This window comes from Hibiscus syriacus, unplaced genomic scaffold, assembly GCF_006381635.1.
Source record: "Hibiscus syriacus cultivar Baekdansim isolate YM2019G1 unplaced genomic scaffold, ASM638163v2 tig00110584_pilon, whole genome shotgun sequence".
Taxonomy (NCBI): domain Eukaryota; kingdom Viridiplantae; phylum Streptophyta; class Magnoliopsida; order Malvales; family Malvaceae; genus Hibiscus; species Hibiscus syriacus.
In genome coordinates this window covers 918,286-941,543 of record NW_024062792.1, presented here as the reverse complement: position 1 = coordinate 941,543, position 23,258 = coordinate 918,286, and the positions used below count along the sequence as shown (strand labels likewise).

The 23,258-nt window shown below is 34.3% G+C and overlaps 1 pseudogene; it reads right to left on the bottom strand.

The window, feature by feature from the left end:
- Positions 1-7,909: 7,909 nt before the first annotated feature.
- LOC120133665 lies at positions 7,910-21,735 on the bottom strand (annotated as a pseudogene).
- Positions 21,736-23,258: the final 1,523 nt, after the last annotated feature.

The following is a 23,258-nucleotide window of genomic DNA, read 5'->3' as shown; positions in this document are numbered from 1 at the left end:
GTTGAACATCCATTATGTAATTCATATAACCCTGAAGAAGAAAAAGAAGAAGTCCCCGAAGAAAAGAAAAAGAAGAAAATGCCACGGGAGTATAACTGGAATATGCCAGAATTACTTCAGATACTGGAAGAAGAGTTGGTAAAGATAGCAGTTGATTGTTACACAAAAGTTATTCGTATCAAGAAAGATGATTGTTTTGATACAAAGGAAGACTTAAAGATAGCTTTATATACGAAATGTGTGGAAGATGGCTATCAACTAAAAGTTAACAAATCAAGCAAAGATAGTTTCGAAACAAAGTGTATGATTGACAAAAAATGTACATGGCATATGATTGCAAAGAGGATAAAAGATTGTGAAATGTTTCAAGTTAGGACTTTTATTGATAAACATACATGTTCAAGAACCCAAGTTTTTCCTCACTATAGACAGGCAAACAAAAAGGTGTTGGGTGGTTTTCTGGCTGAGTTAATGTTTTTGAATGGCAGGGTATATCGTGGACATGAAATTATGACTGATATGAATGCTCGGTTCAAGATTAGTATCTCATATTCTCAAGCTTGCAGAGCCAAATATTATGCCTTGGAATTGTTGAGGGGGTCGCCAGAAGCATCGTTTTCCCAACTGTTGGCTTATTGTCACAATTTAAAGCTGAAAAATCCTGGGTCGGTAACTCATATCAAAACAGATAGAGATGGACGCTTTGAGTTGTTGTTTATCGCCATTGGTGCTGCGGTTAATAAATCAATATAATTTTGTTGACTCATTTTTGTTAGTTACATGCATTTCACATTTAAATGATTATATTTCTTATGTATATTATTTTGTAGATTCGTTCGTTTATTACTTGCATGCGCCCAGTTATTATAGTTGACGGAGCACATTTGAAAGGTCGATACCTCAGAGTAAACTTATTAGCAGTAGCCATGGATGCTAACAATGGGATACTGCAATAGCTTACGGGGTTGGCAAATCTGAAACTTCTGATTCATGGACATGGTTTATGGGGCATCTTAGGGATTACATAGGTCCTATTAGCAATCTGACAATCATATCCGATAGGGCAAACTCAATTGACAACGCTGTTAGAAGGTGTTTCCCAGATGTTTTTCATGGACTTTGTGGTGTTCATTTGTACAAAAATATAAAATCAAGGTCTTATGGTTTAAAAAATCAAAAATTGACATACTGGAAGGCTGTAAAAGCTTATCGGGAAGTGTATTTTAATAAGCATATAAATTGTCTAAGACGTGTTTTGCCTCAATATGCTCAAACACTAGAAGATGTCGGGTTTGAAAGATGGTCAAGAGTACATCAACTTAGAGCAAGATATGGTTTCATTACGTCTAATAGTGCAGAATCAATCAACGCTCTAAGTCGTCATTCCCAAAAATTACCCATTACTATGTTAATGGAGTTTTTTTGAGCCTCTATTCAACAGTGGTACTACAAGAAAAGAAACTATGCATGTATTATTTCTTTAAATTCATAACTTATCATATTTAATATATCTTACTAAGTATTATTTATTTAAATTTACAGGAACATTGGAACATCGTGTTATACCATGGACTGAAAAAAGGATAACGAAACGTGTTGTGAAGTCAACATCATGGAGAGTTGAACCATGTTCAAACACTTTGTTTGAAGTATTGGATAATAACTTAAATGGGCTTGTCGATCTAAATGCAAAGACGTGTAGTTGTATGAAATGAAAAACATCTGGTTATCCATGTGGCCATGTTATAAAAGTTTCTCTTCATCTAAACCAAGATGATTCAAGCGCATACGCTATGGATTGCTACACTACAGAAGTATATCGACAAACGTATACCGAGATTGTCTACCCTATTCCACATCCTTCTGAGTGGGACATACTAGATGACTTACAAACAGTTTTTCCACCAGTCATGGATAGCAGGCTACCTGGCCGATCAAAAAATCACGATTGTATACCGTCTAAGGTTGAAGAGAAGATGATATCGACATGTAGTCGGTGCAAGGAAAGTGGTCATACAAGGTTGACCTGTGGATCACCAGTGCCATCACAATCATCTTTTCCTCTACCAAAATATGGATCCTCATCAAAATCCAAAGCTCATATGGTGCCAACCAAAAGGAAATCAAAATCGCAATCAAAATCAAAATCTCAATCACAACCGGCTTCACCTTTTGGGACTTATTAACTTAGGTGATTTTTAAATGCAAACGTTGTATTATGTGTATTTTATGTGTGAATGCATACATTTTCAGTTAGACATGCATTAGTAACTTGAGTTTGAACATTGCTATGATCTATTCAGTTGTTATCACTTAGCAGATTGTTGTCTGTTATCTTTTTGAAGGTGTTTTCCTTGAATTCGCAATGCGAAAGTCAAACTCACGTTGCAATTTTTGCGTTACGATTGTTGCGAAAGTCAAATTCAAAAGCAAAAGTAAAATTTGCAACGCGAAAATCAAATTCGCAATGCGAATTTGACTTTCGCGTTGCGAAAGTGTACCTTCAACAGGTCTTTTTTGCCTTGAACATAATGCAAATTGAAATTAAACAACAAATCAATTAAAAAAACAATTCTTATTTACACTTGACAGCACATTGATACATCAATTAGCCCCATACAGTACATCTAAATGCTCCTAACAATAAGGAGCTTACATCCAAATACATCAATTTCACGCAGCTCACTTGAAGGATTAACCTGTAGAAACGTTATGGCCATGAGATTTTCTACACATCTAAAACCAGCAAATATGAGCTGAAATTATTGAATTCTAGGTACTTAACCAAACATTTTCAAACCAAAAAAGAGTATATATGTTAAAAACACTTGCTCAAACTTACCAATAACAAATGGTTGTTTATGCACACTTTCAGCACACAGATGCAGGTAGGCAACATCTCATATATATCTCTCTAGCCATAAAATGCCTAAACTACAACCCTACTGCACCTCTATCTCTATCTGTGGAAGGTAGAAACTATTTACCTCCTGTCGTCATATGTTCCAAGCACATGCATACAAGAGGACCACAATCCCCTCTGGCTCCCGCCGTTTGTTGTGGCGCTGTCTCGTCTCTTATCATTGTAACTTTTAACTTATTTGGCTTCTTGTTTCCTGAATTAGTCCAATAATCAATCACATCCAAGTATTTAGCCAAATGATAGCTCCACCCCCTACAAATTATATCTTTCAAATCAGACAATGGTATGTAATTCAACATGCTGTCATATACTATCGTCTTCAGGGATGAGAGCTGAAGCTTGACGCGAAGCCAATGACGATGTTCCATAACAGGGATAAACACCTACAATCATAAATAATAATTCAATTGCGCACATCAAATAAAATTTATGAACACCTTTAAATATGCAAAAATAAATACTAACCTTATCAACCTCCCACCACGCAGGATAAAGGATAGTTTTTCCATTACCCAACGCATATGAAGCATCTCTCTGATCCTTCAAGTGAGCTGCGTAAAAAGACGAAGGCATAATAGTCCATCGCATATTTTTTATTTTATTCAATTTCCTTATAATCAGAAGACGTGACACCCATGCATTAATATGCTGTTTTATAAAAAAATACATATATTAGTGAATTTAATAAATTTAAAAAAAATAATCAAAATGCAATATAAGAAGAATATAAGACTTACCCCCCATTCAAAATAGTCATTCTCTTCAACCCCTAATAAAAGACCCCACCAAGACCGCTCAAGAAACAAATGCATATTATCGTCGATTTTGCATATTCGTAGCACCCCTGGCTCCTCTCATGTAGATAAAAATCAACTGCGGTCTTAGCCCAAAGGGTATTATCCATAATTGTGTCCGGTAGTGTTCTCCTCTCGTGCTGAGGAATGGTACTGGCCGGTAACTGATACGAAAGCCAACTCTGATCCATTATACCAGGCATGAGAGGGGGTTTATCAATATGTCGACATAGTATGCCATGTGAATCGGGCTCTTGAATGGTGGGAGGGGCCTCTTGAACGATAGGAGGGGCCTCTTGAACAATGACAGGTGAATCGAGCTTCTTTTTACGCAGTCTTGGAACTATTGTGGTGAAAGGAGACGTAATGGCATGTCTACGATGTCTGATGCGTGAACCCCCTCGTGCACGTAAAGCACCATTATCATCGCGTAAAACATCTACCTCACCACGTAAAGACCATACCTCATCACGCCATGCACCATTGTCGTCACGTAAAGTACTGACCTCATCATGCAAAGCACTGACCTCATCACGTAACTCCCCTAACTCATTCCGTGGAAGTGGAGAACAGGAAGATAAATGTCGTGGCATCTTTGTCGGTCGCCTATCATGAGGTGATGGTGGAGAAGAGGCTCGATGATGTGATGGAATAGGTGATGGCTCTCGGTGTGGAGGTGTATAATTGGCTCGATCAGGTGATGGCTCTCGGTGTCGAGCTGTAGAATCGGCTTAATCAGGTGATGGCTTTCGAAGTGGGGGGTGCTCATCATCCTTCCCATAAAAAAAATGCCTACTAGCTTTCCACCAATCAGTGGCAAGCTCAGCCTCTGTGGGTGTCAGCCTCTGTAATGGATAGTTTGACTCTTAACAATATAAAATCTCAAACAAAGTTAAACGTCTACTAGTAATAACTTGTTTATATATGGTAGTATTTGTGTTAACTTACATCATTCATCGTCATATATGGTAGTAACTCTTCCCAATCCAACAGGCGGATCCTCCTCCAGGTAATAGCCCTAGGAATATCATTTGAATTTTTGATGGCATATGTCTACATGCTGGGAAAAACCTCAAATATCCAAATCTACAGACAATATAATACACAAACATTAATTTTAGTAATTGTTAAATAATTAATTATAATTTTGGAAACATTATATAGAAATTCTTACCTTAAAGGACCAAATAAAGCTTACCAAAGTGTATTTGGAACCATGGCCACGCAAACTACGACGGTCCTCAAAGGCAGACGACAACTTTTTCCAGGTAGCTTTCCATAGATATGAACCTCACGGAAACACGTTTCATGCATTTAGGTCCTCTACCAATAATATTAAACCCTCAAAAATAGGTTGTATGTCCTCTTTGCCTAAAAAGTCGGTATTCAAAAGTAATAAAAGGCATACTCGGACAACATCAAGGTTATCCATCCGAGTAAAACCCTCTTTAAGAAGTAATCTTTTCAAATCATCGACGTGTAACTGGGCTTTGCCTTTACTAGCTCAGGAAAAACCCGAAATAACCATAATGGGAAGACGATATGACTAGTGTACCAACCTACTTCATCGTGTCGTCCGAAACGTAGACTAGTGATTAAGAAAAACTCCTCCCGCCCAAAACAAGTATACGCCGGTGGAAAATGAAACCATATCTCTTCATCACCACGTTGTATCCTCTCGGGTAGATCATTAGTCATGGTCTGAAGAAACAAATGGGTCAACATAGCATCTCCACCTGGATGTTGTACTTTCAGCCATGGCCCGAAACAAGTATTCTCAAACAAATTTCTTTGTACAGGTGTAAGTGTCGACGCAATTGTAGTGGCTAGGCTTAATTTATTCCTTAAAGTCAATGAAGACGAAAAAAAATCATAACAAAAACAATAAACATACCAAGTTAGATATACCAAAAACTACAAATTATACACTATAAACAGACATGATATTAAACAGGGAAAATATAGCCAAATATGTTTCAAACTAGCACGGTATTCACCCAAGTCATTATTCTATCATAGTTCATAAAATGCATCAAATAACATTCCAGAAGTAAGCACTTATATAAACATTTAAAAGGACAACGTATAAGTTTAGTGCAGGTTCAAGGACAACATAAATAGTAGTAGTTTATTCTTGAAACTTAAATTCACAACACTGTGAAGTTAGTATTTGTCTTTGTTTTTTGGTTGAAGTAATGCAATTCATTCAAGTTTCAATTTGCAGAAGAAGAGTAGTTTTTGAAACTTAAATTCACAACACGAAAATGAAATTCGCAACGCGAAACTAAAATCGTGTTGCAATTTTAGTGTTGCAAATTTCATTTTCGTGTTGTGAATTTAAGTTTCAAAAACTACTATTCTTCTGCAAATTGAAACTTGAATGAATTGTATTACTTCAACCAAAATACTAACTTCACAGGGTTAAAGACTAAACAGTTTAGGAGTATTGGTAGCAACCGAATGAATTTACTAAGCAATCTAAGTGAAATGGTTAATCTATATATTGAAATTACCATTAAATTTATCATCAATTTAAATATGAAAAATCTAATAATAATACAAAATTTTTAAAATAAAAATAATTAAAAAAAGTAACCCTCGGTGGTTGATTTTCCATTTGTGGCCGTGATTGGTTATGAGAGGGTGGCTCTAAGAGATGGAGATAGAGGGGGGTCGTCGGATATGGGGACGGATGTCGCCAGAGAGAGTGAGAGATGGAGATGAGACTGAGTTCTGATTTAGGGTTTTAGGTTATGAGTTGCGATTATATTGTTTACATTTGTGTTGCAAAATTAATATTGTTTTTCAAATTTGAAAATAAAATTCGCGTTGCGAAAATAAACGCGCTTTGCGAATTTGACTTATGTGTTGCGAATTACAAATTCGCGTTGCGATTTACATATTCGCGTTGCAAATTTGAAAATTCGCGTTTCGAATTTGGAAACTGTGTTGCAAAATTGGAGTTCGCGTTGTGAATTTGTTGGTCATTTTCGCAAATCTAAAAAAAGTTGGTTAAAATCGTATATTATAAGGCATTTTCGGTCACTGAAGTTATTTTGTCTTTTTAATTTGGTTTACCAATGGCTTAACTTGCTTAGACTTAATTCTTTAGAGCACATGATTTGTTCTTTCTGGTGGCATTGAACCAGGAATGTAATATGTTGTATTTCTTCTGCATATCTTTAAAACAATATATTCTTTCTTCTAGGCATTGGACCATTTTCAACTTTATTCTACATTTCTGAAAGAAATTGAATTCAACATTTTGTTGTATCATCAGAACTTGGATTACATACTTTTCACCATTTTTCAGTCCAATTTAAAAGCCTTGGAATTAACATCTGTGTTAAATGATGAGTTTGATCCAAACGCTGCATTTGCTATTGAATCCAAACACATCCTTAAAAGGTATTATTAAATTTTTAGCTAAGCAATACTGAAGCCCTATATTAAATTACTGACCAAATTTTGAAGATAATTATCCTTGAATTTAATTCATTCAATTTTCAATGAACTTCTCGAACAAAAATTGCTTCATTGCTTATAGTCTTAAATTTAATAGCTCATTTCTAAAATATCAATCGATTCAAGAGCTTAACAAATATATATATTAATTCATTCATTAGAATTAAAGAAATTTTATAAATATTTATAACAAATTCAATTACAAATTCTCAAAATATGTACAAATATTTCAAAGTTACACCAGGACCCTCTCTATACGAGGATCAGGAAAAAAAACTCACTTATTCATCATGTCATCCATGTTTGATCCATACTATTATGAATTATGTTTTAATGATGCAATGTTGATGTTTAGATGCGAAAATTTATGCAAAAAGATTTTGATTCAAATTAATTAATCCCATAAAACAACCTCCACCTAAATATAAATAGGTTGCAATATACAAGACAAAAGAGAGGATAAAGAGAAACGAGCTTCAACGACTAACTTTCCAAGTCCATCTACGAGCTGGTGGTATAGGATCAATCCTATAACTTAATGTTGCTATTTCTATTGGTAAGCCACTTTCAAACGTTATTTAAATATGAAATTTATTATTTTCATTACTTAATGTGTTGTATTTCTTCTATAGATCTTTAATGGAATATGTTCTTTCTGTTCATTAAACAATTTGCAAACTTATTTTACATGTCTGAAAGAATTTACATTTAACATTTTGCGGTATCATTATAATTTGTATTGCAGACTTTTTGCCATTTTTGTGTCCAATTTCGATCCAAACACTGCATTTGCTATTGTAATAACACCAGGATTCTGGCTGATGAAAGCAGCAATGGCAACAGCCTTGCTTCTTCCCACGTTGAATGGAAGTGGACTGGACCAACCGGGAAGACGAAAACATCCCCGTTGTGCAAGACTTTTGTAATTAGACGATCATCCGGGTTGGATGAAATGAAGCCGACATAGAGCTTACCGTCCAAGACCGCAAGAATCTCCGTGGCACTAGGGTGCGTGTGAGGAGGGTTTAGGCCACTGTTAGGTCCATAACCAATTCTAACCAATCAGATTCAACATGTTTGAAACAATATCAATATCAACTCGATTTGACTTGAATCTTTTTCAAATAAATAATTACAATTAATTTGGAACATAAAATCAAACAATTCAACTCGACTTGAGATTTTTCAAATAAAGTTTGAATGATAAAATAGAACTCGTCACCATGACCAATATTTTTTTACTCGACTCCATCATATTCTCACCCTTACAACAATGTACAACTCATACATCAATGGCATTTTCTTATGTTGATTGAGGTAGTGATGAAGATGAAAGACATTCTATATCTTATAATTGTATTTTATCATGATAATCATTTACTTTCTTGGAGTGCATTAACTAAATTCATATATTTATTATTAAATACATGAATTTAGTTGATGCGGCTTTTTAGATAACTAAAAATGTGCTAACCGATATAAGAATTTAACTAGAATCAATGTAAAAAATATAGTATGATAATACCTGTACACGAGTAAAACGTGTCATATCATTTATACAAAATTTTTACTGATTTGAAAACGCGAAAAATTTATTTCTTTTAAAATTTATAAAAATCACGCATTTATTTGAAAATCTATTTCGAGCATACATAAATGCAATATAATAAATCGCTACTTGTAAATTATCAATGTCCTTTTTAGAAAAATAATTAAAATCTATTCATTTGAAATGCTAACAATTTATTCAGGTATGAATAGTTTGACAGTCCTTATATACATGCCACTAATTAAAAATGTTGAATAGGATGCCTTTTCTTACTGATTTCTGGTGGAGGACCGAAATCCTCAAAGTGATGCTGATGCGCATCCTAGTTTATCCTTTTTCATTTGTACCTACATATGAATCACTCGCACGTTAAATATACACTTATTGAGGCAACCAAATATAATAATTAAAAATATTTAATAAATAAATAATATCGTATGAAAACATTAATACTTTAAAAATATATAACATTTACGAATATTAAATTTATTATTGTGTCGTAACAAACCGAAATAAACCTTTCAAATCACTTTTAAATTCAAACTTTATTAGCGGACTTTGATTAGTTAAAACCATTTATGCCTTTTCATATATGTACCTTTCTTTTGGAATCATATCATCTTTAATTGTCATTTATCCTTTTCTGCTTAGTTTATTGCCCACTGTATCATCATGAGAAATCTATGTTACGTGAGTCATATGAGTGAGGGCCCAATATACAGTCGAAACTGCTACTCGTAGTACTCGTAGAATGCACTGAGTTACTCCACTTCGTGTATCACTAAGATACTCGAGTCTCATATGAGCAATTGGTGTCATATCATATAACACATGGAATAACTCATAGATTGCACCAGATCACTCCATTTCGCCCCACTAAGGCACACGAGTCTCGTATAAGTAATATATACTGGTGCAGCTCATAGGCTTGTACTTGTTCACTCCACCTCTTGACATGCCAATTGTACTACTAACTCTCATTCTCATACAATGGGCCTCATTTTAATCTAATAAATTTTACTTATAAGCATTCATATAATTCAATTTATTAAATATTTTCATAAATATCATATCGAGTAACTTATATGAAATAAAAATAATCCATAGACCATTTCTTAAAAAAACATACCATCATACTCATAAAAAATCACATAAACCATATAAAACCATTAAGCAAATTAAGATAAAAACATTTTATAAAATAACGTAAAAATTATTTCCATTAGGAAATCTCGAGGTTGGCTTATCGCAAGCTGTCCTTATATATATATATATAGTAAGCTGCACTCACATGTTGCCTTACTAACTTTAACACTACGATCGCTTTACTCTCATATTTTATCCCTTTTTTTTAACTCGGTCAGAAGTCAGAACTTGGTTTCGATCACAATCTACACATCGTCATTTCCTCGATAAATCCAATTTCAAACACTAATTAGTACTTTTTTACTAATAATATAATAAACTCGAATTCAAATAAATTATAAAAATTGTCAAGAACTTATATTCGATGCTAATTTTCCTTCATCAATTTAAACTAACTTTAACTCCGTTCAAATAGCTTTTCAAGTCCCCTAAATTATTATTTATTACAACAAATCACCTAACCTTTCAAAACTTCATATTTAATCATCATGAACCTTTCTTTAAAAATCATCCCAACATTCTAGAAATTGTTAAACTTAGTCCTGTGACATTCCACTTAATTTAAACTATCACCACAACCAACCAATTTCACAATATTTACAACTTAATGCATTAACTTTACAAAATAATCATTTCACCACTAACTTTTCAACTTAATACTTCAACTTCATATTTTTGCATTCCATCACTAATTGTTTTCCAAGACTTTTAAATTGATCCTAAATCTTACACCATTTTCCAAATTAATCCAATTCCCCACAAACTAACAAAAATTTCCAGCATTGAATCTCTACTTTCAAAAGCCTACATTTTAATCATTCAATTTCCCAAACCTTGCAAAATGGTCCCAAACAATTCAACCAAGCTCCAACTAATCCAAAATCATCGTATACACGAACATTATAATACTCAATTTAATCCATACAACATTTTTATAAAATTTTCCAATAACTCCTTCATCATAGCCGAACTTCACAATTTAATCCCCTAATAATCTTCTATTTGTTTTCAAGCTTGAATCATCATCCAAATTCATTTCCATTCAATCCAAATCATTCTAATATCAAAACACATCCAATTCAACCATTTTCTATTAAACGCCATTGTGACCGAAATTTCCATATTGGTCCCTTTAATTGTTTTCTTCAATTTTCATGGTCAAGTAAGATTCCATAACACTCCTAACACCTTAATCCAAAGTTATTTCATTGAATTTTTAAGTCCCATTCATCCACCATAAATACCCATTTTCACATTTCAACATGAAACCATGCAATTCTTATACCAATTTGTAGAGAATTTAGTGTAAAACATTTTCTTAATTCACATTTTAATCCTAAAACTTAATAAAATGGACCAAAAATGAAAAATAAAAATTTCACTTACCTACAATGAAGGTTCGGGCAGTAGCAGGAGAAGAGGAGAGAGTTTCTTGAAATTTCATACAAAATATCTCTTTATTTCACCTTAAAACTAATTTAATACTGAATTTTTTATTCATTTTGGTTCAAAAGTCAAAATTGCCATTAATGAATCATATTATTTACCTCGTACCATTCTTTTATCTTCAATTTAATAATATTAAATAATTATAAAAATATTATATACTAATTTCTATCGTTTCCTTCCAATTTTCCAAGATTTCAATTTAGTCCCTAAATTACATTGTTTCACTAAAACAGGGTAAATTCTTTTAATTTGACTGATCCGCTTCGAATTATTCACATTGAAAAATAATAAAAACAACATTTCTAACCTCATACTACAATCCTTCAAATTTTTATAAATTTTTTATTCGATCCAGAGATAGTATTATTTTACTGAACTTTACCGATTAATAGCTTTTTATACAAATTTCGGACCAAAGATCTGACAAACATGAGAGTCCTCTATTTATGGGACCAAAACTTATAAAATTTTCAAAATTACACTTTAAGTTCCTAAACTTTTTTAATTTTATACTTTAACAACCACACTTTCAAAATTTACATTTTGGTTATTTGTTGAAAATTTTTTGGGGTATTAGAAATAATCTCACGGCCAAAGTTTGAATATGTACTCCCAGGGCCAAAGGTTACTTTCTGGTTTCCAAGAAAATAGTATAAGAAAAAGAAGTTTTGATTTCTTGTTGTTAATATGTTAAGATTATTGTTGTAGGAAAAGGGTGATGTAGATTGTGAAGAAGCTGTGGGAGTGGAGAAGATTGGATACCAAATTCTTCTCTCTAGAAACAACTACTATTACAAGCTCATTTAGGTTTTGGTTTACCAATGGCTTCAACTTGCTTAGACAGATTCTTTAGATCAAATCATTTGTTCTTTTTGGTAGCATTTAATAAGGAATGTAATGTGTTTGTTGTATTTCTTCTACAGATCTTTAATGGATATGTTCTTTCTGTGCATTGAACAATTTGCAATTTCATTTCACATTTTCTAAAAGAATTTGCATTCAGCATTTTGTTGTATCATCAGAATTTGGATTGCTGACTTTTCACATTTTTCTGTTTAAAAGAATCTGTGTTAAAAGATGGGTTTGATCCAAACACTGCATTTTCCCACACTGAACTGGAAGTGGACTAGACCAACCGGGAACACGAAAACATCCCCTTGTTCAACACTTTGGTAATTAGATGATTATCAGGGTTGGATGAAACGAAACCGACATAGAGCCTGCTGCCAAGACCCCGAGAATCTCGGTGGCACGAGGGTTACATCATTAGGTTCATGTTATAATGTACCATTATGGAAATAACAATCTTCTTTAATGAAAATGCATGGATTTTCTCAGTTAAGGGGCTATCAGATTTACTTGTGAATTTTGGATTTAGCGAACCAGAATTTCATTTCGACAGAATATGGAATCTAAAGGTGCCCACAAAAGACTTTCTTAGGTCTGGAGGGGTGGCATTAGATGAGCTGAAATGTGCGTGTTCTTGGTGTGGGAATGATATTGAATCTTCTAACCATTTGTTTGCAGCCTACCGTTATATTTCTCTCTTTTGGAATTGTATGTGCAGGTGGTGGGGTGTGATTTGGACGTGTCCAAGCTCAATAGATGAATAGTTTGAATTTTGCTTCCAAGTTCGATTGATAGGAGAGGTCGAATCGATATGGCTCATTTGTGTTGCAGCGGCAATTTGGAGTATATGGTTAGCAAGAAATGAGAAAATCTTTCGTGAAAATAATACAAACTTCAAGGAACTTGTATTCTATGTAAAGATGCGAGCCCTCATTTGGTGCAAGGTTATCAAAGAAGATGTAGTGTTGAACGTATATAATTGGTGGAAGAATCCACGGGATTGTCTAGCAGCTTATTGTAGTAGGGACAAACAGTGTTTGAGATGGTCACCTTCGAATGCGGACAACTGAAATTCAATGTAAACGGAGCTGCCAAAGTGGATGCTGCCGGATGCGGGGAGTCCTTCGAACAGATTCAGGCATAGTTATAGCAATGTTTTCTGGATCAGCACCGAGCTAGGCTCAGACTATGCGGAAGTATTAGAAATCAAAAAAAAAATTAAAGCGTGGTGGTAACGTGCGTGTGCAGTTACTGTTGAAATGATTGCTACAGCAGATACGTTAGCGACGATGAGTATAGGACAGAATGTTAGATGTTAGAAATCAAACTTGATTTCTAGAATATTGGCAAACATGCATGTGCAATAAAACGTGACAGCAACAAAGAATTAACGAATATAGAAATGAGCAAATTTGAAAAGTTTTTGGCAGCATACACATACTTAATTATTAAGCATATTAAGGTGATCCCACAAAAAGGGATAAGTTTGCAGCAAAGATGTCTACCACGTTTAAGGCCACAATAATGGAGAGAAATTGAGAAGCATCTAGAGCTGAAAAGTAGTCGATTTAATTAGCTTATATATATGCGTGAGATATATGAATGTAAAATACAAGTGAAAGTGAAAGAAAAATAAAAATGAGTAAAAGCTTAGAAAAGCCATAACGAGAAATAGCTTAGCAAAGCTATGAGAGAGAGGATAAAGCTTAGCAAAGCTTAGAATAGCGAGGTTGTGTTTGTAAACTAGTCGCAGCTAGTATTGTAATATTGGGGTAACATCGTTGTAACATATTTTGTTTTCGTATCAATAATAGTTCGAGTTATATAAATTATCAAGAGCCCACCTACGCTTCCAACAAGTGGCTTCAGAGCTTGGTTCGAGTTTAACGTTGTGGAGAAGATGGCCAACATGATTCAACCACAAATCCCGAGATTGACAAAGACAAGTTATGATAATTGGAGTATTCAAATGAAGGTGTTACTAGGCTCCCAAGATTGTTGGGATATTATCGAGGATGGTTACACCGAGCCTGAAAATGCAGCAGCAGAAGCAGTCCTGACCAATGAAGAAAAGAAGGTATTAAAGGAATCCCGGAAAAAAGATAAAAGAGTGTTGTTCTCTATTTTTCAAGGAGTAGGCGAATCTACCTTTGAAAAAATTTATGATGCGAAGACCGCAAAACAAGCGTGTGAAATTTTGCAAAAATCTCTCCAAGGTGCCGAAAAAGCAAAAAATGTACGTTTACAAACTCTTAGAGCTGAGTTTGAGATGTTAAAAATGAAAAAAATGGAAAAAAATCTATGATTACATTAGTCGTGTAAAAGCGATAGTGAATGAAATGAAAAGAAATGGTAAATCACTCAACGAGGTTAGAGCGATGGAAAACAATTTACGGTCATTGGCAAGAAAATTCGATTATGTGGTTGTGGCAATCGAAGAATCGAAAGATTTATCCCAAATATCGATCGATGAGCTTGTGGGTTCACTTCAAGCCCATGAGCAGAAAATGAAACAAAATGAAGATTCTGAAAATTTGGAGCAGGCTCTACAAAGCAAGATAAATGTCAATGAAGGAGAAGCTAGCAACAGCTACACACGAGGCCAAGGAAATCGTGGTATTTATCATGGAAGATACAGAGGAGGATGAGGAACTCATGGGCGTGGTGGTTGGTCATACGACACCAATCAAATAAGTGAAAATAATCCAACATCAGGTCGTGGACGAGGATTCAGAGGCCGAGGCCGAGGTAAAGGCAGATATCAACAAGGAAATAAATCTTAGGTACAATGTTATAATTGTAATAAGTATGGTCATTATAGTTATGAGTGTAGATCTGCTCCTAAACAAGAAGAAAGAAATAACGTAGCAGCAGCTGAAGAAGAAAAAATGAAAAATCTCATGTATTCCTTACTTATAAAGGAAATGAAGAATTCAAGAAAAATATTTGGTATCTTGATAATTGTGTCAGCAACCATATGTGTGGTCAAAAGGAACTGTTTGTGAAATTAGATGAAACAGTCCATGGGCGAGTAACTTTCGGAGATGACTCACACACATAACTAAAAGGATAAGGCAAAGTCATGATTACTTAGAGAAATAGAGAAAAGAAATACATTTCAGATGTTTATTATGTACCTGCTTTGAAAAACAATATCATTAGTCTTTGTCAACTCCTGGAAAAAGGATATGAAGTGCAGATGAAGAATCACTCGCTTACCATCAAAAATAAAGAAGGAGAATTGATAGCCCAAGTTAATATGACTCAAAATTGTCTATTTACAATTGATATCGAGTCGGGAGAAGTCAAGTACATAAAGACTGCGATCAAAGATGATTCGTGGTTATGACATCTAAGATATGGAAATCTTGGATTTTTTGGATTAAGTTGTTATCAAAAACAAGTATGGTGAAAGTACTACCAGAGATCAACCCTCCAAATCAATTATTTAAGGCTTGCATTAAAGGAAAGCAATGTAGACAAAGATTTGAAGTTGGTAGATCCTGGTGTGCCCGAAGACCGCTGGAGATAGTACACACAAATATAGACGGTCCTTTTGATATACCATCGCTTGACGGTAACAAATACTATCTAACTTTTATTTATGATTTTAGTAGAAAATGTTGGATTTACATCTTGAAAGAAAAATAAGAAGCACTGAAAAAATTGAAAGAATTTAAAGTAATGACGGAAAAGCAAAGTGACCAATATATAAAGATAATCAGATTAGATAGAGGAGGTGAATATACATCAAATTTAATTGAATACTTCTGTAAAGAGCATGGCATCATCCATCAGTTGAATGTTATATACATGCTACAACAAAATGGAGTTGCAGAAAGAAAGAACCGCATAATTCTTGTCATGGCAAGAAGCATGATAAAAGGTAAACATCTATCGAGAAATTTTTGGGCTGAAGCAGTTCGATGTGCAGTTTACCTATTGAACCGATGTCCAACAAAAAGTGTGAAGTATATGACGCCAAACGAATCATGGAATGGTAAGAAACTAGGAGTTGGACACCTCAAGATTTTTGGGTGCATTGCATATGCCCACGTTCCTGAACATATTAAAAAGAAGCTTGATGACAGAGGAGAAAAATGTATTTTCATTGTCTATGATGAAAGAAGCAAAGCTTACAGATTATATAATCCTCTTACGAAGAAGGTAATAATTTCAAGAGATGTCGGGTTTGATGAAGCAGAATATTGGAGATGGAGAAAAGAGGAAAAGAAAGTTGAAGGACTATTTTTTAAAGAAGTTAAAGATAAAGATGACGATCTTATCAATCAAGATGAACAAGCTGATGATCAAGGTCCTCAACAAAATGTATCGTCGTCGTCAAGCAGTAGCAGCGAATGCTAGCAACATAATAAAAAATTCTGAAGCACCTCCCACTGAAGTTTGAAGATCCACAAGAGAGAAAAGAATACCAGAAAGGTACAACGATTATGAATTAAATAATGTTTCACTATTCAGTCTCTTTGCTAAGAGTAATCTCATAACAAATGAAGAATCAATTGGAAATGACAAGTGGAGAAAAGCTCGGAATGGAAAATCAAGTTTAACGGGGAGTGTTAAAAATCAAACTTGATTTCTAGAATATTGGCAAACATGTATGTGCAATAAAATGTGGCAACAACAAAGAATTAACGAATATAGAAATGAACAAAGTTGAAAAGTTTTTGGCAGTATACACATGCTTAATTATTAAGCATATTAAGGTGGTCCCACAAAAAGGGTTAAGTTTGCAGCAAAGGTGTCTACCACGTCAAGCAAGTATTAAGTCGACAATAATGAAGAGAAATTGAGAAGCATCTAGAGCTGAAAAGTAGTCAGTTTAATTACCTTATATATATGCATGAGATATATGAATGTAAAATACAAGTGAAAGAAAAATAAAAATGAGTAAAAGCTTAGAAAAGCCATAACGAGAAATAGCTTAGCAAAGCTATGAGAGAGAGGATAAAGTTTAGCAAAGCTTAGAATAGCGAGGTTGTGTTTGTAAACTAGGCGCAGCTAGTATTGTAATATTGGGGTAACGTCGTTATAACATACGTATTTTGTTTCGTATCAATAATAGTTCGAGTTATATAAATTATCAAGAGCCCACCTACGCTTCCAACATTAGAGAGATCCCCTTTGATAATCAATCCAACGAGGTTTTGATTTTGATTGAATTGGAATCTTATAGAAGTGTAATTACCTAGTGCTGAGTTTTTACATTCCGCAAGGGAACGTCTTTTCCATTTGATCGGAAGCAGTAGAACTTAATGCAAACTTCTGATCGCTTGAGAGTTAGAAAGGAAGGACCATGATATTATGAAATTGTTACTCGTGATCTTGCAAGGCCTTCTCCCTTGTGCAAAGTGGAAGTATTGGTCAGGTTGATGTGTTCCGATGGCTAGTGCTGGTTGTGAATTTGCTGGTATAGAAGCTTGAAGTTTTTGGCAATATGCACATGCTTAATTATTAAGCATATTAAGGTGATCCCACAAAAAGGGTTAAGTTTGCAGCAAAGGTGTCTACCACGTCAAGCAAGTATTAAGTCGACAATAATGAAGAGAAATTGAGAAGCATCCAGAGCTGAAAAGTAGTCAGTTTAATTAGCTTATATATATGCATGAGATATATGAATGTAAAATACAAGTGAAAGAAAAATAAAAATGAGTAAAAGCTTAGAAAAGCCATAACGAGAAATAGCTTAGCAAAGCTATGAGAGAGAGGATAAAGCTTAGCAAAGCTTAGAATAGCGAGGTTGTGTTTGTAAACTAGGCGCAGCTAGTATTGTAATATTGGGGTAACGTCGTTATAACGTACGTATTTTGTTTCGTATCAATAATAGTTCGAGTTATATAAATTATCAAGAGCCCACCTACACTTCCAACATTAGAGAGATCCCCTTTGATAATCAATCCAACGAGGTTTTGATTTTGATTGAATTGGAATCTTATAGAAGTGTAATTACCTAGTGCTGAGTTTTTACATTCCGCAAGGGAACGTCTTTTCCATTTGATTGGAAGCAGTAGAACTTAATGCAAACTTCTGATCGCTTGAGAGTTAGAAAGGATGGACCATGATATTATGAAATTGTTACTCGTGATCTTGCAAGGCCTTCTCCCTTGTGCAAAGTGGAAGTATTGGTCAGGTTGATGTGTTCCGATGGCTAGTGCTGGTTGTGAATTTGCTGGTATAGAAGCTTGAAGTTTTTGCGTTTTTGTTTTTGAGGAATGGCCTCTGTTTGTGCGGATGCAGTGGTGGTTTGCAGCTATCGTCGGTTTTGTATTCTCGGTTTTATTGGAGTTGAATATTGTGGTTTATTGGTCGTTCTACTTTGTCCGGGTTGTATATGCTCTTTTTCTCCATCTAAGATTGAGAGGTTTTTAATGAGGCATATAATTTTGGACTTGAATTGTTTGATTTTAATGAGGTATACAATTGGTTGTTATATTGAATTCATTTGGTAGATAACGACTTAGTTAAAAAAAATCTAACTGAAAAGGAAATTCGAAAGCTCTCGAGTTTGAAGTGGTGATCCGAGATACTACATGGTCATTGCAGTCCCTAAGGTTAATTACATATTTCGAATCAATTGCAACAATATTGGATGGTAATTACATGTCTGGTAAGTTTTCGGTAAGCTTGTTTTATTGCAAGGCATTTTTGTTCTTGGTTGAATTGTTTCCCTGTAATGATATGTAAGTATGCATGTTACGTATTTGATTATTAAGCTTGAAATGGTTATGGGGCATTTGAATGCTAAGGTTAAATATCTTTTATATGTTAAGTATGTGAAAGTAAAGTGTGATGTGTAATCCTGATTAAATATAGAGCTTATGTCTCCATTATGTTATATTTCAATCTTTACTACAAAAATATGTTAGTAACAAGTTTTACTATGTGACTTGACATGTAAGTAAACCTAATCACGATATCATATTGTCCTGGGATATTAACTCAAGTTTTGAATATGATTGGTATGCCATAGAGTAGATGTACGGGTTTATATAAGCCTTTGATCTTTTAGTGTGATATTTGATCTTTGGCGGTGGTGTCTTCTATGTTTTGATCGGCAATGTTGTAGGTATTTGATTATCCGTAATCACTTATTTCCTATTGTGCTTAATGTTAAAATAAACTATGTTATACTTGCTTAAAGAACAAGGAAGATTATAAATGATTCCATGTGAAATATAATCCATTAAGTTGCTTTGCTTTTATGCTAAGTACCATTTATCAAACCTAGAAAAATTACATTTATCACAATGAAAAGTGCTCCAAATACATATCAAAATTTTTCATGTCATAATGTACCATACTACCATTATGGAAAGAACAATCATCTTTTCACATCTTCATATATGCAGTGTTTGTTAATGGCAAGTTCTGCAAGGACCCCAAGCTTGCCAAACCAGAAGACTTCTACAATTCAGGCCTCAACATGCCCAGAAACACATTAAATCGAGTAGGATCGACTATGCCTCCAGTCAATGTCGCCCAGATATCGGGATTCAACACTCTTGGCATCTCATTGGCCGAAATCCTACTTGTTGTGGAGGGCACACTCTCCGTTTGCTTCGTAACATCCAACCCTAAAAACCATCACATTGCAAAGGTCCCATACCCTGGAGATGTTTTTGTTTTCCCCATTGGTCTCCTGCACTTTTAGTTCAATATAGGGAAAATCTATGATGTTGCCTTGGACAATTGGACAATGATGTGGCGAAAAATCTTCATTCCTAATTCTGATGGGCTAATATTGGAAAAGTTATAAATTAACCCATACCATAATTTTATAAATAATTATAATTAAATTCAAACAACTAGACTTGACTTAAATTCTATAAACTTGACTTTGTTTGAAAAAACAATAAATAAAATTTTAATGATAAAGTATGGCTCGTCGACATATATTTTTTAATTCCATTTAATTTGATCAGATTTTCACTCCTAATTAAAATATAAAAAATAAAGATGTTTCCTTATACGTAGTTCAACTTATCAAAACCTACATATGTTATTTTAATCATATAAATTTGTATTGAATATGATTAGTTCTTATTTTCCTTTTCATCATTCTTTGGATTTTTGAATTTGACATGGCATTCTCTAATTGGTTTATTAGTTACAGTCACAGTTTAACAATCAAGATTCAAGAATCATTCGTACAGAAAAGAGTTCTATATAAACCCTCAACAGTTTCTCTACTTCTCCATCTCTTCTTCCTCGAAGAAGAAGAAGAAGAAGAAGAATGATCATGATCAACTCCAAGAATCCGTCAACTTATCTCTCCTCCACCTTGACAACTTCAAGAACATCACCAGTGGATGCAATCTCGTCGCTTGCAACCCAATGAAAGGCCTTCTCCTGAGCTCAAATCCAAAGGTTGATTCTCGAACAATGGCCGTTTCGATTCTCGACCAATGGTTTTGGTGGGTGGTGTTCTTGAAGTTGTCGAGGTGGAAGGAGGGATAAGTTGATGGATTCCTGGAGTTAATTATGATTCTTCTGAAGAGGTTTTGTTCCTTTCGACAATGGGGAAAGAATGAAGGAAGAGAGTCCCATAGCCAAGGTGAGTATTTTGTTCTTCCCTTGGAACTCTTTTCATGTGTTTCTTTATAAATAAACACTACTGTTTGATTTTCCTTGGAACTCTTTTAATTAAAAGGATAATCTTGAGGATTTGTTGGCAAAGACCGAAAAGAATGTAGGAGAGGGGGAAAGAAATGAACGATTGGTAGGGTGAAACATTAAAAGATGTTGAAGATGTACTCTTAGGACCAAAGCTTACTTTCTGGTTTTGTTTGATTTTCAAAAAAATGTATAAGAAAAACAACTTTTTGATTTCTTGGTGTTAATATGTTAACGTTACTGTTGTACGATTAGGGTGAGGTAAATTGTGAAGAAGCTGTGAGAATGGAAAAGATTGGGGGATTGCTCATTTAGATTTTGTTTAGCAATGGATTCAACTTGCTTAGACTGAATTCTTTGGATCACAATCATTTATTCTTTTTGCTTAGAATGAATTCTTTAGGTCCATAATTAAATCAAACCAGTGATATCCCAAGAGTGTTAAGTCCTGGTATCTGCACAATGTTGACAGGGATGACAGTTGATCCAACAGGATTCGATCTGTTTCCGCATATATTGAGCCCTAAAAAGAAGTCACACGCTTTGGGTATTTGCAGACCTTGACATAGACAAACACTGCATGAAAGTAGTAAGGCGCAACCATTGCCAGAAGTTTCTAGGTATTTAACAAGATGCAAACATTGGTAGATGTTGTTTTGAGAACAATTCGGTTTGAATTGTTCCTATTTTAGTCACTCTATCATTAAATAATTAACAACATTATGACATGGTAACCTACACCAAAACGACATCGTATTGGATTCCAATATAAAACCAAATTTAGTTCTAAATGATGTCGTTTTAATTCACTATGAAAACTTATTATTTTCTTGTTTCTTCTTTATTCTTCTTCTTCCTCCTTTTATTTTCTCCCTCTCGACCTAAACCAACCAAAATCCGACCACTGCATTAGCTTTCTTTTTTGCCATCGCCGACCACTATCGTCGGAGACTGATGAGTCTTAATTTTCCACCAAACTTGTTTAACCCTTCTAAATGCAAATCCGTTGTTCGTTTAATCGGAAACAACTCAAACTCCAAAAATCTAACGGATAACCAAGATTCATGCACTTATAAAGTTATAATTACTTATTGTAAACTTACCTCTTTTCTTGTTTCTACCTATACTTACGTTAGTTGTAACCATCATCATCAGGCTTATCATAAGAGATATTGAGGTTTGATAAAGCATAGATGTTGGGAATCAAAGGAATATTCCAGTGGCCCTACTGTGGACAATGTCGACATATTTGTTTTTCTTGTTCCATTGTTATGACCTCCATATAAAGCAAAGCCATGCAAAAATTGTTGTAATAGGTATATCCCCCACAAAAAAAAGGGATGCTTAATTAGCGAACTATCCTTTAATTTTTGAAATTTATACAAATATATTTAGTTTTCTTTCTTTTTCATTCTTCATTCAATGTAGAAGAACTTCGGACAATCTTCTATAAGGAAGATCATAGAATTTCAATGGATAACACTAAAATCATCGTTTCCACTTCAGAGCGCTTCTCGTTGGATAATAGATCAGTTAAGAATATCTACTCCATAAAGTAATATAAAAGAACATTATCAGCATTCTTCATTTCAAGCATGCGTAATGGCCAGCTCTTGAGGGTGGTTTGGTGGGTCGGTGGGTTTGAGATTGAGGTTGAAGTTTGAGGAGGAGGAACGTGCAAACTTTTTTTATTTTTTTTAATTTTCAAGTTAGACTTCTGTTAATGCGCTGCAACAAAACAGAGGTTTAGCGGTGTTTTTTAGACCTATAGCGGCGTTTTTAAGCACCGCTAAACACACTTGCGGCTAAAGTTCGCGGCGTTTGAGAACAAAAAATGCCGCAATAGGTAAAGAGATATAGCGGTTTTTTTGGAACAAACGCCGCAAAAGGTATTATCTATAGTGGCATTTTTTAACAAACGCCGCAAAAGTTCGAGATATATAGCTGAGTTTTTTTTGGATACAAATGACGCAAAAGGTCTATATCTATAGCGGCGTTTTTTAACAAACACCGCAAAAGGTCAGGTATATAGCGGCGTTTTTTGGATACAAACGCCGCTAATGAACACATAATTGCAACAACTGATTTTCGTTCTTCGGTTACCCCAAATTACATTTTCAACCTGTTCCAATATCCAACAAACTTGACATCTATAACAACAAACTCTATTTCCATAACAACCAACTTCAAATCCATTATAGTAAATAAAAGTTTACATTAACGTAATAGGTAATGCAATTAAACATTGTTTAGTAACATTAACAAAACATACAACATAAATAAGACCAAAGATGGTGGACTCTAAGGTTGCGTTTTCCGTATCATCTGCATCATAGCTTCTAGTCGATTTTCAAATTCTTTACATTTTTGTTGATACGCTGCTTCCGCTGCTTCTCTCTCTGCTTCCCTCGCTTCATTTTTGGCTTTCATGTTAGCCATTTTTTGATCCATT